The sequence below is a fragment of the Leopardus geoffroyi genome, chromosome B3 (genome assembly GCF_018350155.1).
Source record: "Leopardus geoffroyi isolate Oge1 chromosome B3, O.geoffroyi_Oge1_pat1.0, whole genome shotgun sequence".
NCBI classification, from domain to species: Eukaryota; Metazoa; Chordata; class Mammalia; order Carnivora; family Felidae; genus Leopardus; species Leopardus geoffroyi.
The window spans coordinates 12,745,613-12,761,708 of record NC_059337.1 but is presented as its reverse complement, the minus strand read 5'-3'; the positions used below and the strand labels follow the sequence as shown (position 1 = coordinate 12,761,708).

General features: G+C 41.0%; 1 long non-coding RNA gene across 1 annotated transcript; it reads left to right on the top strand.

Moving 5' to 3' along the window:
• The first annotated feature begins 7,240 nt into the window (after positions 1 to 7,240).
• LOC123581956 lies at positions 7,241 to 13,561 on the top strand. The gene is made up of 3 exons (XR_006704107.1): positions 7,241 to 7,476; positions 11,563 to 11,786; positions 13,465 to 13,561. It is a non-coding gene; the product is annotated as an uncharacterized LOC123581956 (long non-coding RNA).
• The last annotated feature ends 2,535 nt before the right edge of the window (positions 13,562 to 16,096 follow it).

The following is a 16,096-nucleotide window of genomic DNA, read 5'->3' as shown; positions in this document are numbered from 1 at the left end:
AATTACTCTTCTAACTGATCGATAGTGGTCAGTACCATTATTCTGACCATTGCCTTGGACAGAAAATAGAATTGTTGACATTATCAAGAACTTGAATTCTTAATGACATAACACAAATAAATGCAATGACATCAATCAGTACCAAATGACGGTGGACTTAAAAGAAATTAGACAGAGAATTCATAATATAGTTTAGAGTAAAAACCCTTTTAGCAAAACCTGAAAATAATATTAACTTCATATAAGTTTTATATCAAAGATACAGCATTCATATGAAATATACACAGATAAGTTTCAAACATAAGCCTTACCCTAAATTTCCTCTTTGGTTGCAGGCCTACATTTCTCTCTTAATACATCTATTTTGATCTACACAATCACACAGTCTAGCACCTCCAAAGTCCAACTTCTAATTCTTCCCAGTTTTGTTATTTCTGCATAAGGACTATGAAATCTCCTGTTTTCCAAGATCTGAACTGATCTGGAAATCTCCTGTTTTCCCAATCTGAACTGTCCTTAATGCATCAAAGTCACTGTCAATTCTATTTATTATGCCAGCTTTTCTATTTCCGCAAAATGAAATCTGGGCCTCCCGTGCTTCTCTGAACCCTGGACCACTGCTGGTCTCCTTGCTACCTGTGGTTTTCCCCATTCCTCATTCGCTTGCTATTTTATGACCAATGAATATTTCTAAGTTGTGACTGACTCAGCTACTCCACTCCCCGTATCAAATGTTATAAATGGCCCCTGACTGCTTACTGGATTGAACCCAAGTACCGTAACCTGGCATTGCACGCCTGCATACTTTTATCCAGTTCAGCTGCGCACTGACACTGTTGTTGTCCCCTCCCCACCCCTTCTTTGAAAACATTCTTCGGGCCAGCTGAATAGGAGTATTATCGCGCTTTCCATGTAGCCTACATTTTTCCTCTTCTAAAGATTTGTTCATATTATTCCTTGTCCTGGATACTTCCCCTGCCCGTCTCCTAGTCCTGTGTCTTCAGTGTCTACTCCAACTTTTATATTTCTTTAGCACTTCAGTTCAAAAGAGACAGAAGCCTTCTGCTGGTGAATTTCCACGGCAGGTTTGTTTAGTCCTCTGGGCATCAATACTGGGTTTCTCATCTTATCTTTGTGGCTAGTCTGTTGAGTTTTTTGTGAGCAGGGGCTATGACTGGTTCTTTTTGAATCTCCTGCAGTTATCCAACTTTAAGTAGAACATCTGTTCTACAGCAGCTGTTGGGTACCATGAAGAGATGGGGGGCTCCCTGGGTGGCTCAGTTGGGTGAGTGTCCGACTCTTGATTTCAGCTCAGGTCATGATCCCATGGTCTTGGGCTCGAGCCCTGCATTAGGCTCTGTGCTGAGCATGGAACTTGCTTGGGATTCTCTCTCTCTCTCTCTCTCTCTCTCTCTCTCTCTCTCTGCCCCTCTCCCCTGCTCAGGCTCTCAATCTCTCTCTCTAAGATAGAAAATAACAAATTAAAACAAACAACAAAAAAAGAGATAGGAAAGGATGGGTATGGAGTTCACTGGGCTAGTACATACTAAAGCATACCTTAATATTATACAAAGATTTAAAAAGTGATGTTTCTTCACAGTTGATTAAACTAAAGTCACATTAGATACTCCAAGCTATGTGATACATTGCACACTTAGAAATCCCTTAATCTGGAAGTAATGATGGATTTCCCACAAACTATGTTAACTCTGCAATGGAAACTTTTTGTTCTACGTGACTGTTTTTTTTTTTTTCCAAAAGCCAGTATCATAAGAAGGCTTTACTTGATTATCCCCCACAGTGATTGACAAAGCTGTTCAAAAATTGTCCTTCTCCCCAAGTAGCTAGCATGAATCACTGTAGTTGAGCTTTGATTTTTCCAAAAAAAAAAAAAAAAAAAAAGAGAGAAAGAGAGAACTCTCTTTTAATTTAATTATTTTTTATCCAAGTATTTCTTATCAATCTGCATCTTGCCTTTTATAATTGGCAAGCCCCAAATTGGATAGGCCTAGGAGGAAAACTGATCAAGCTTCTCTTCAACGCACAAGAGGAAAAGAGAGATAAGACAGCTAAAGCAGTGTTGGCTGGTTTTTCTTTGCTTTTTTTTTTTTTTTTTTTTTTAGTTTCCATATTTTTTTCCTCAATTTTAAAGCTTCATAATGAGTATTTTGCTGGTAATTTCAATCCCTACCAATTAGTAAAGTTGGATTTATGCATTTTTTTAATATTGTGAATTGAATAAGAATGCTTCGTCTTGCATTCCTTGGCTTTGTGCCTGTGATAGAATTTTAATATTGATACTAAGGGCCACCACTCAGGGGCTGAGAATTCTTCAGTGGTTCCTGTTGTCCGTAAGATATAACCCATGCCTGACCTGTTATTGGCAAGCCACAATGTGTCTTTCCATCCTGACGTCTAGGTAAAAGAATCCAGCCATGCGGTGCCCGGCTATAACATTTGGTTCAATTCACTAAGCACTGGGAATAATTTACAACATTTGATATGGGGAGGAGTGGGGTGTGACTTGGGAAGATGAATTAGGCATGAAGTCGTAAGTATGAGTCCTCCTTTAGAAGGAGACAGGCACATTAATACCTTCTCTCCTTGGATTCTTTTGTTCCTCTTTTCTGGAATGCTGATTCCAGAACTCTAAATCTTACTCATCCTTCAAGGTCCGTACGGCTGTTTATCATTGTCATGTGTTATCACTTAATGGCTTTTTAATGCATGTTATTCACTTCTTCAATTAGGTTATAAAGTTCTTGAGACAGAAAATTATACTGCGCACATCTTCGGAGCCAACTAACAATTTTACATAACAATGTATTTACTATAGACATGGCATCAGTATTTGGCAAATATTGATAATGCATCGGGAAGTTCAGCTTGGGAAAGATGGTTGTTTGGTTGCCTCTGGCTCCCTCTAGTGATGTCCAGAATATAACTAGTAGCTGCGCATTCTCGGTTCATCTCATCGGTTGTTGTTTCACAGCTATCAGATGTGACTCAGAGAACAAATTCAGCTAGCAGCAAGAGATAAAAATCATAATTATTATAGCCTAAGTATATCAGTCTCTGATTGTACGCCAAGAGCTGTTAAAGTTGTTTTACAAACGCCCTCATCTAACTTGCATAAACACCATGTGGGATAGATTTTAATATTCTCCATTTTACAGATGAGAAGACTGAGGCACAGTGATGTCAAGTAACTTGCCTAAGGTCACACAGGAAGATCTTCCGGCATTTTGTTTTATTTTTTTTTTCCAGCTTCATTGAGATAACATTGACTTATAGCATTGTGTAAGTTTCAGGTGTGCAATGGGAGAATTTGATGTATGCATATATTGTGAAATGATGACCACAAGGTTAACACACACATCACCTCACGTAGTTACAACTTCTGTGTGTATGTGTTGAGATCTTGTAAGACTTAACTCTCTCAGCAACTTTCAAATACACAATACAGTATTGCTAACTGTAGTCACATCGTATAGTACTTTGCATCCTCAAAATTTATCCATCTTGTATCTGGAAATTTGTACCCTTTGACCACCTTCATTCATTTTCACCGCCCCTGATAAACATCAATCTACTTCCTATTTCTTTAAATTCAATGTTTATTTATTTATTTTGAGAGAGAGAATGAAAGTATGAGTAGGGGAGGAGCAGAGAGAGGGAGAGAGAGAACCCCAAGCAGGCTCTGCATTGTCAGCACAGAACCCAATGCCGGGCTCGAACCCACAAACCATGAGATCATGACCTGAGCCGAAATCAAGACTCAGATGCTTAACCAACTGAACCATCCAGGATCCTGTCTACTTCCTATTTCTAAGAGTTGATTTTGCAGATTCCACATATAAGTGAGACTACACAGTTTTTGTCTTTCTTTATCTGATGTATTTCACTTAGCATAACGCTCTCAAGGTTCATCTCTGTTGTCACTTGTCACAAATAGCGGGATTTCTTCATTTCTTACGGCCAATAATATTCCACTGTATGTAATGCATTTTTTTTTTCCTGTCTATTCATTCATCACTAGACATTTAGGTGGTTTCCATGTCTTGGCTATTGTACCCTTATTTTAGCCTCAGTGGTTTGGAAGATGTGGATGGATATGTTGAGACTCTTGAATAATTTGGTTATTTGGCTAATGTGCTTTATTCCTAAATCTTATTACATGTTTTAATTAAAAATATTTGCTTCTGACAAATACATGTGCATAACAGGCAATACTTAGTTTATCCTGAAGAGAATGGAACAATTACATACGCAATAGAAAAAGGCAGGAAAAGTATTGTTCAAATGGCAAATATATTGCCAAAAGCGATAACTGTTTTAGAATAAGCCTTATTTGGCATTGCTTTGCATATAAATAGTCTTGATTTAGAAATGAATTATTACCATTCAAAAATGGTCTCCTCCTTTTAATTGTTCAAGATTTCAATTAATGGCCCATTTGTTAGAAGAACTTGCTTATAATGGATAATATTTTAATACTCAAATAATAACAAGATTGAAATGCATGCTTTTCATTTGCAATTAAACGATTTGCATATTAATAGCTCATGTACCTTCTCATTTGTTAATATCACAAGTAAAATTGAATTAAGATTGAAATAGCATCCTTGAGAGTGGAAAAAGACAAAATCATGTCAATATTGGTATTGATCTCATAGCCTAAAGGCAGAGACTCTTACTAATGAACAATGAATAAAATGCATGAGTGAAAAAATGAAAGTATCTTTTACGTTCTACGTTCCTTTCTTGTAGGGACATAAATGATGTAGGTAACCCTATATGAATAATGGTAGATTTTCTATATATATCTATATATATAAATATATACATATGTACATGTACATGTGCATATATATGTGTGTATCTTATATATACATACATACGTATCATGGGATTGTACATTGTCCCTACGTAGACATCACCAAAAGTCAATAGTTTTGGAAAAACAAAACAAAATTCACAATAAATGGGTCTCTTGCTCTTTTTTTTTCCGCATGAGATTACATTATTATTAAAAGGAGGCATCTGTTTCCCATTAACGTTGAGGGGAGAGATCTATCTTAAGAATTAGGATTTAAGCTGAATTGTAGGCCAGAAGAATCAGCCATCACACGCTGCTGCTTCCCGTGCATTTGTAGTCATGCTAATTAACAGGAGGGAATCCTTCCTCTCTCTCTCTTTCTCTGCATCTCTCTCTGTCTCTCTCCCCCTTCCTCTTTTGCAAAACAAATGAAATAATGGAAAAGTTTTTCACTGAACTGTAAACAAACCATATATGCATGCCATGTTCAGAGCACGAATGTGTGTATGTGATAAGAGAGAGACAGAGACAGAGACAGGACGAGTCAGAGTAAGGCCTTGGAAGTAAGCCGCCACCTTAGCAGTCACAGCAAGCATTCCATCTACCACACCCGCATGTGCACACACACACACACACACACACACAAAAGGTTAGGCCCTTCAGCTTCTCCATGGTCTCATAAAAACGACCTTAGGAATTACCCAGGTGCTTGGAAATGCAATAAAAAAAAAATAAATGATTTCTCATTAAAATAAAAAAAAAAAAGTGGAATTTGAAGAGCCAAAGGAGAGGTGTCCGAGGGGATAATGGCCTGTGGTAGCCAGAAGATATAAAGGGAAAGGGAAATCGCTGTCAAGTGTCCAGAGCCCGGAAGCCTAAGCAGACAAAACTAAATTTGCAGACTGTCTGTGTCAGTCATAGCTGGGTGACCCTGGAAAAATTACTCAGGCTTTCTGAACCTCCTTTTTCTCACGTGCAAATGAGTATTCATCTCAAATCGAGGAGTAAGATGAATCAGATCTTCTCTTTGAAAAGACTTTGAGAATGCCCAGACACCCCCTTACACGCCCCCCACCCCCGTTAGGGTTGTATATTCTCCATGCATGTCTGTTTCCTTTTCTGGTTTCTTTCAGCTTACCTTGGAAAGACGCCCCCCTGTCCCTTACCTGCTTAAAACACCTGCACACAGCCATGTTATTTCACATAATGGAAGGCCTGCTTACCTTGAACGAAATAAGAGAGGCAGATAAGGAGCCTCGCTTCTGCCTGGACTAAGAAATTAATGGCTTGTTCGTTGGCAGTTTGGCCCCTGAGCCAGATGGGAGTCAAATACACTGACCTCGGCCTCCCTTACGAAGATGCTTAGTTTTGTTTTTTGTAAAGAATGAAAATCAAAGTCCAGTGATTGCTCCCATTTTCTTCTGGCCCTGGATTAGAAAGTATCTTTGAATGTGTGTCCACCTTCTCCTTTCGTTTTCCTTTTATTTTTTTTCACCTCTCCCCTTCCTCCCACAAAGAAGACGAGAGAAGAATTTGATTGTAGAAAATGTCAACTGCGTTGTACATTTTAAGCCAAGAACACATAACCTAACTGGAGGTAAAAAAGTAATTTTGAGAAAATCAGACCTCTCATATGGCCACCTTGTTTATGAAGTTTAAGTCTTTTTTTTTAAAGTTTATTAATTTTTGAAAGAGTGAACACAAGTGGAGGAAGGGCAGACACACACACACACACACACACACACACACAGAATCTGAAGCAGGCTCCAGTCTCTGAGCTGTCAGCACAGCTCGAACCCACGAACTGTGGGGTTCGAACCCACGAACTGTGAGATCATGACCCCAGCCAAAGTAGTATGCTTAATCGACTGAGCCACCCAAATGCCCCATGAAGCTGAGGTCTTGAGGTGGTCTGCCACAGATGAAGTTTGAAAGAAAGCACTGGATGTTCTCTGAACCACAATACTAAGTAGAGGTCAAGAGGAGGGAAAGCTGGGCTCCACAGAAGGCCCATTAGATATTCCCCCAGGAAAAGTGTTGCTATGGCCTCCTAACGATATCCTGTTGAAACCAGGGGCTCACAAAATGCAGAGTGACGAAAGAGAGCTTATTTCCCACTCTTGCTTCATTAGATTTCAGGTTTGGCAGTGAAGGGTTAGAAAATGGAGCCAGATGGGCTAGGAAAGCAGTTGAAAGCGTAAAAGAGGCCTCAAGGAGACGTCAGATATTGCAGAGTGAGAAACTACCCATGCAGGCAAATGGAAACAAAAATGATGCCATTGACGCTATGGAATGGGGACGTAACAAACCTTGACATGCCACACTACGCGAGAAGTGTTCCATCCTGTGCTCTGCAGATCGTGTTTGTGACACATTCCCTTGGATGAGGGCCACTGACAAGTGTTGTCTTTAGAAATTGCCTTCAGTAGTCCGGGAGTGGGAAGCAAAGGCTCCAATTGAGTTGTAGGAGAGAGAAAAATAATTATGCTTGACCAAGTGCCAGATGTCTGCCAAGCTATGCTAAAGAGTTCTCGGTCTTTCCATTTTGCTCAATTCTCAACAACGGTTTGATGCTTTTGAAGCTGTTATCCCCTTCTTGCAGATGAAGAGGCTGAGCCCTGAGGCTGTTAAATAATGTGCCCAAGTGAACACGGCTGGTAAGTGAAGGAGGTGAGGTTTTACCCCAAATCTGGCTGAGGGGCATGCTTCTTCCTTCCCGGCATAGGAAGCTGCACCAGGGAGGAGAGAAATAACTCACGTATCTGGAATGGGAGATGATTTGTCTTTTCTTTTTTTTTTTTTTAATTTTTTAAAACGTTTATTTATTTTGGGGAGACAGAGAGACAGAGGGCGAGCAGGGGAGGGGCAGAGAGAGAGGGAGGCACAGAATCCGAAGCAGGCTCCAGGCTCTTAGCTGTCAACACAGAGCCCGACAAGGGGCTCGAACCCACGAAGTGCAGGATCATGACCTGGGCTGAAAGTTGGGTGCTTAACTGACTGAGCCACCCAGGCGCCCCCGAGAGATGACTCTTCTAATCCAGTGTTTCCAAAACGTACTCTGTGGAACACTAATTTTAAGATTTACTTACTCAAAAGTTTATTTGTTTGTTGTTGTTACGTAAATGTGTGTATTTTTATATCCCACGGCGCCTTCTCAGAGCTTCAAATGCATATTAGCTCACTTACATCTCTGGCAATTCCTATACGAAAAGAAACGAAACTGTTGAACTCCATTTAACTGAGCTTCAAACTTTTTTTCTGACCAAAGAGTTAGTTTCTGATGAAATCATGACTCTACCCAATATTTTTAAAGAAACACCGTACCAAAGATCAACAAGACAGTCTTGATCTTTCTTCTATTTGACTGTTTCCACTGCAGTGGAGGAACCAACTCATGTTTGAAAGCTCACATCGAGTAGGAGTTGGACTCCATTCATGGAGAATTTCAGGGTGCCTGAGATCCACGGATACAGAACATGTTTTATTGCAAACTCTGATACACAGAGTTCAATTTCTACCACTGTCACTTTCCGGATAGGCAACTTTGGAAAATACATCACCTCTCTGAGCCCTGGCTCAGAGGAAGCCCTGGCTTCCTTATTCGATAGGAATACCAAAGCCCACTTAACAAGATGCTTGTAACAGTTAGATAAAATGATAATAACTCACAGGGAATGCTCTGGAAATCAGGAAGACCCATGTCGCTATTTTAACCCTGCCATCCCTTTAAATAATCTCATTATTTCTTCCTATGTCTTTTCTTTAAAAATTTTTTTTAAGTTTATTTATTTATTTTTGAGAGAGAGAAGTAGAGAGACAGCATGCGCACAAATGAGCAGGGGAGGAGCAGAGCGAGAGAATCCCAAGCACGCTCCACACCGTCAGCACAGAGCCTGACACCGGGCCCCCTCTCAGGAACAGTGAGATCATGACCTGAGCCAAAAATCAAGAGTCCTGGGGCGCCTGGGTGGCTCAGTCAGTCAAGCAGCCGACTTCGGCTCAGGTTATGATCTCACGGTCCGTGAGTTCGAGCCCCGTGTCGGGCTCTGTGCTGACGGCTCGGAGCCTGGAGCCTGGTTCAGATTCTGTGTCTCCCTCTCTCTGACCCTCCCCTGTTCGTGCTCTGTCTCTCTCTGTCTCAAAAATATATTAATTTATATAATTTAATTATATTATTATTATATTATTATATATATTATTATATTATATATTATTACATTATATATATATAATATTTATAATATATATATAAATATATATAATACATATATAAATAAATATAAATATTTATATATAATATATATTATATAAATATATATATGAATATATGTATAAATATATAAATATTTATATATATAAATATATAAATATTTATATAAATATAAATATATAAATACATATATTTATATAAATATAAATATATAATATATATTTATAATAAATATATATTATATATTTATTATATATATTATATTATATTATTATATATTATTATATTATATATATTATTATATTATATTATTATATTATTAATTATATTAATAATATATTATATATATTATTTAATTTATTTAAATTTTAAAAAATTAAAAAAAAATTAAGAGTCCTGAAGCTCAACTGACTGAGCCACCCAGGCGTCCCTATGTGTCTTTTCTTTTGATAGTGTAAAATGAACTGCTAGAGGGAAACAGGAATGCCCTGAGGTTTCAGGATCACAGGACAGTGACCAGTTAGGAAGGAAGGAAGCCAGCCCCAGCCTCTGTGGCCTCTTACTGTTGGGTCAGAAGGACAGAAACACATTTCTTTAATAGGGTGCAGAGTATGTACCTAGAACCAAGTCTTGCCATCAGGTGTAACGCTTAATTCTAGGAATTGTCACTAAAACTCAGAATGACATTCTCGTTATTACTATTACCAGTTTTGCTCATAAAATTCCAGACAACATGTAGATTGTATCATGTGAAACAGCTGTCATAGGTCAAAACTAAGCAGAAATCAGCAATTGTCTCCAGTGCCACCGAAAACGTGTCTGACTAGCCTCCAAAGGACAAGTCTAAGTGCCCTCGTGCAACACACTTCCGGAGGGAGTAAGTGGGGAAAAAATACAACCTATCATATTGAAAATGTATAAGTTTTTTCCCTTCGTAAAATTTTGACGATGTACTTGAGACCATATAGTGAACTGAACCTTTATCGGAGAAACTGCCTAACCGTCTCACAAAAAGGGAGACCTAACTTGAATTTCTGCTCAAATGTAAGGTTGATAAGGACATTTGGGTTTTTTTTTTGTTTGTTTGTTTGTTTGTTTGTTTTTTTTTCCCATCGTCCATTATTTAAGCCATTGTCCAAAATTGCTTCTGCCCAGTTACAGGCGCTCGGTAAATATTTGTTCATGACATTGTCAAGTGAATAGACAATTATAATACCAGCATGGGCATTACAGGGATTTGTGTTCATGAAGTTCAAAGCTCCTCACATGTTTGATATTGCCCATACCGAACCCGGTAAAGTGCCACTTTACCTACTGCTAACTGTATAGGGGAAAGGTTGTTTAATCTTCTTGTGTATGACTCCCATGCTTCAAGTGGAAATCAAAACAAAATTTAGCTCATTTTCTGTGATTTTCGCACCTCGTACACAGTGGAAATGAAAATCTAATTCCATCTACAAAATTATATTTCAGATACTTCTTTAACCCAAATAACCAAATTGGAACCTCATTTTAGCCCTTTATACGATGCTCTTTAAACTCTGACAACGAAAGACAACATCTTGGAGTCCTTCTATGACTCACTCATAGTGAGGTTATGTTTAGTAATATGAGTAATGTGATAAAAGCAGCAATTGGTCAAATATTTGCTCCCGCCCAGGTACTGGGGCTCGGCAATGTGATCCAACACCTCATGTTGAGAGAATTACTTTGAGTTCATGAAACAGTGAGAGAAAGGGGGCAGACAGGTCTTGGATGGCAGGCTAAGGAGATGGGACGTTAATTGTCAGAGTGGTGGGAGAAGACCCCAAGAGAACCCCGTGAGGGTCAAGGGGGTGGGTGTCGAGTGGTAAGGTTTGCATTTTAGGAAAATCTCTCTGACTGCAGGGCAAAGAAATCTGGAAGAGGGTGGAGACTGGGAAGTCCTATTTAGGTGGCTATTTCTATAATCCAAATGGGAGAAAAAAAGGGAAAGGGGCTAATACAGGAAGGAAGCCAGGAGGTGATCCTACTCCAGGATGAGAAATTGGAGGCAGAGGGAGGCTGAAAGAATGCCATACGTGGAACATGTTCTGGAGATGACCAGAACACTATCTTCTATCCCATTAGCTCTTGTGCCATTTGACCTCACTCCCACCCACCCAGTAACTCTGACATCCAGAAGCCGATTCTAAATCCCCTCCCCTGACTCTTGGCTGACCTCTTTGTAAGAAGGGAATACAGTAGCAAGGCCTCCAAGGCTAGATCAGCTTCTTGAAGGGTTGCATGGACTCTCCAGAACCTTGCCACCAAGAAGCCCAAGGCACATATGAAGTGTTCCAGTTGAAAATTTCAGCTGGGTTTGGTCTCCACATCATCCCAGTCCCATGTGAGTAGGGAAGTCTCTAGATGATTCTAGCCCTTAGCCCTTTGCATGAGCCCAGCCATTCTCACATCTTAGAGCTGAGGCCTCAGATGCTGGTCAACCCCGCTGTGCTCTCCTTAAATTCCTGACTCACTTGCAAATTGTAATTGATCCTTTCTGTTCCCCGAGGGCCATGGTGAGAAGTCAGAAACAAATGGAAAATGGAACCAATGGGAAGGAAATCACTGACCCCGGAGTTTGTTTTGCTGTGAGAAAGACCATTGACATGTTAACAATCATCTCAAAGTTGATGGTATGCCACCTGGAGAGTCATCAGAGGAACAGTCTATCATGCAAAGGGCCAGAAGAGACCTCATGACTATCATCCTACATAGAAGAACCCAAACCAGTAGGTCTGAATAAATAATCAGGAACTTGGGGCAAGAGCCAAGAGTCCCAGAGAGCAAATAGAACCTACATTTTTTAAAAGTTATTTATTTATTATTATTTTCATTTTTAATTTTTTTTTAAATTTATTTTAGAAAGAAAGCACACAAGTGGGGGAGAGGGGTAGAGAGATAGAATCTCAAGCGGGCACCACATTCAGCTTGAAACCCAATGTGGGGCTCGACCCCATGACCCTGGAATCATGACCTGAGCCAAAATCAAGTGTCTGTCATTCAACTGACTGAGCCACCCAGGTGCCCCAGAGTCTCCATTTTTTTTTTTTTTTTGTGGGAGCGAGGGAGGGAGAGCGTGTGTGTGGAGGGGTAGAGACAGACGAGGGGAAGAGAGACAATCCGAAGCAGGTCCCACGCCGTGAGCATGGAGCCCGACACAGGCTCGATCTCACAAACTGTGAGATGGTGACCTGAGCCTAAATCAAGAATCAGATGCTTAACTGACTGAGCCACCCAGGCGCCCCCAGAATCTACATTTTCAAATAGATGGTGGGTAAATTTAACGTTTTTGGCTGGGAATCTCAATATGTTTATTATGTGATCAATTCAAGAGATCACATTGGATAGTTAGGTTTATAGATGGAATGAGATGGCAAAGTATTGCTAGAAGCAACTACATTTTAAAGACTCATAGATCCTGTCACACCGTCAGGGGCTGCGCTGTGCTCGTTATTTGGTCAGTCTGTATCCCTGGCGGAATTGTGAGCCCTTGAAAAGAGGGCTATGTCGTTGATCTGAGCACTCCTAGTACCCAGCTCAGTGCTTTGAGTATTCAATGTATGTCTACTGATTTTGGTCCACCTGCATGTATTATGTGTGTAAAAGTCCTGTAGGAACAGCATGAGCCAATGCAGCCATTCAATACGATGAGTCTCCGAACTTGATTTCCAACCCAAGTTATCACTGGAATAAAATGTTGCTCACCACCAAGCACTCACCTCTGACCACCGGCTTCCCTTAGGGGATTCACCCACACAATGGGGAAAGGTTATCTTAATCAATCGACTCTCATCCTGCCAGTTGAACGTCCTTGCACACTTTCCACCTCTCTGCATACTGTGGTTCCCGTCTCTAGAATGGAGATGACTATCTACTCAAGGTTTTGATGGAGCATGAAGTGAATCAAAGACCTGAAGCACTTTGTAGTGTTGGCATTGACGAGGAATTTGACATGAGCTAGTTGCATCCCCTATGCTTCCTCCTCCCCTCCTTCCAGCTTCCGTCACTTCTGGACTGGCCTGAAAAGCCATAACTGAAGAGAGATATGAATTATTAATGCAGCTATTCCTTCATCACTTACTTAACCCCAGACGAGTTCTTAGTAGACATTCCCTCTCAGCCTTTCTCCAGCTGGAGAAGCTCCACCCCTAGTTCCCAGGTAAGAGGGGACAGAGGTCATTTGCCCCACGCCACACAGCTGGGAGGGACTGACCTAAAACAGAACCCAGGAAGTGGTTTTGCAGGGGCCCAAAAACGGATGGGTAGGTTTTCAGAAATTCTGTGAGTTAATGTTCGTTGGACAGAGCCATTAGTAAAACTGCATGATAATAAGCTTAGAATTAAATAAGTCATCTGAAAAACAAAGATAAAAATACTGAAAACTCATTACTTTCTAATTATTTTTCTACAGTATGCTGCCATCAATGCCAGGAGTCAGCAAAACACTACCCGCCGGCTAAGTCTATCCCATCACCTATTTTTGTAAATAAAATTTTATTGGAACACAACCATACCCATTTGTTTTATTTATAGCTGTTTTCTAACTAAAATGACAGAGTTGAATAGTTGCAACATAGATCATAGGGCCTGCAGAGCCTCAAGTATTTACAATCTGGCCCTGACCAATGCCTGACTTAGCTCTTGGGGTTATTTATGTGCATTTTATCTTAGGTTGGAAACGCTACACAATGGTGTGCTACTGAACAGAACTTCCCAATTCTGCATCCGGCGATATCACATTGGTAGTTTGAAAGTAGCCATGGTGGGGGTATTTCCATCACGAAAACTGGCAAACGCCACAGATCAGAATTTCTTTTTTGTTTATCGTCTGCTTTGGGACAGCCAATTGTTGAGCATGAACCAGTATATCACTGAACCCTGGTGTCTCAAACTTGATTCTTCAGTAGAGTCAGGGTTCCATCAGAGAAGAATAACTATGATTGATGATAGATAGATAGATATAATAGATGATAGATAATATAATAGATATAGTAGATAATAAGTGATAGATAGGTAATAGATGATGATAGATAGATAGATAGACAGATCATCTTTGCAAGACTGTTGTACAAATGTTTCCCATTTGATTGATTTAAACTTGGGCACCTGGAAAAACCTTCCAAACCAAGCAAGTAAATATTATTACAGGATGTAAGCTAGCCTTTTGTAACACTGTTGTCTTTCTGTTTGATACGGGAACTTCAAATTCACAGAACAGGCAGTTAGGAAGGGAAGGTGAACGTAAAGCTGAGGGGAACAAAGGCAAATTCGAACTCACAGGCGCAAGCTGGAGCTTCTGAGGATGGGCTCAATCCTGGGTCAGTTCTTGTTGCCTATGACCTTGGCGTGGGTGTCCCGCAGAAGCTGGGTCCTTCATCACGGAATGGACCACACACAGCTGTCCCAGCGGTCAGAGACTCCTGCTGGTGACCGTAGCTCAGTGAATGCTATTGCTGCTGCTGATGACAATGACAGCGTCACCTCACGGCCCAATGTCTGGCTCCAGAGCCTCCTCTGTCTACAGCAGTGTCCACACTGGGGGAGGGGAGTCACGTTTAGAACACTTTCCTCCGTTCCACCTTCACTCTCCCACCAGCATACTAACTCCCAGCTGGTCTTACCTATGCTACTCATACGAATATTACTAAGGGAGGGGTGCCTGGTTGGCTCAGTCGTTGAAGTGTCTGACTTTTGATTTCAGCTCAGGTCATGACCTCATGGTTCCTGGGTTTGAGCTCCCCCCATCGAACTCTGCACTGATGGAATGGCGTCTGCTTGGGCTTCTCTATCTCCTTCTCTCTCTGCCCCTCCCTGGCTTGCACTCTTTGCGCAGTCTCATTCTCTCTCAAAATAAATAAATAAACTTTAAAAAAAGAATATTACTAAGGACACCCCACATATACCCCCTCATTGTAGAGCCCTGTGTACCTCCAGAAGCTTCATGCCCTTCTATGCTCCAACACTGACCAATTACTTATGGTCTCTGGAAGACAGCACATCACGTCCATCCAAACGTACGTCTCATTAGAAATGTCTCTTCCTTAGAGAGATCACTCTAGCCCACCGTGCTGTGCTCTCCTTTTCCTAGCCATTACTTTCACCTCCCTTGCCCTGGCTTCTTGTTTTCCGTAACACTTGTGTATTACACGTTTTTTGGCACATGTCTTCCTAATCCGTGTCCCCTACTAGAAAGAGCATCAGGTAGCCTCTTTGTCATGCTCATCGCTGTCTCGTTAGCACCAAGAATGGTGCGTACCTGAGGGCATCGGCTGACTAAGTATTTGTGGAGGAAAGGAGCAAAGGATAAATGAAGGAACACGTACATCCCCCTGTGCTCTCATAGTCTAGCCTCTCTGACATGAAAGCCTTTCCCTATCGTGTCTTCTGTGGGAATTCTGATTCATGCCTCAAAATCTATCTCAACCACTAACTCCATTGTAATGCTTCCCTTGATTTTCAAGTTGAGGTGATGCTCTTTGCCTCTGCTGCCTTTGCGGCTTGGACTTAAAATCATCACAACACGTGCAAACATCTAGAAAGTTGTCCCACATGCAGACTCTCAGTCCCCCAGGACGGAGACGGCACTGTGATGGGGCCGGCATAGGTTTGTATAGGCATTTGTAAGACCCTGGGTAGATGATTGTTGGACTGAACCCCCACAGGTCCTCAGAGTGCCGCACTGATGACTGACATGGTAGGGGGGCATGTCTCAATCAGAAACTCAGACCCCCGCCCCCCGCAGAGAAGGCAGAATCTGCCGTCCATATCGCTCATAGACCTTGGCCTCAGGAATATGTTGCTCTGCTGCCCAAGGATCACACAGAGCAGGTGTTAAGGATGAACTATGTTTTTGTTTGGGAAGTAAAATTCTGGGAAATTGCATGTAAAAATCAGCCCAGGCACCCAGCTCATGACAGCCTGCCAATTCCGTCTGCTAGCCTCCTGCATGCATCCATTCTGGGTTTCGAAAAAGTCAGAGGAGGCCTGGAGATGCCAGAAGAATTCCCAGTGCAAAGCAATTTGTGTGCCAGAAACGTCTTTTC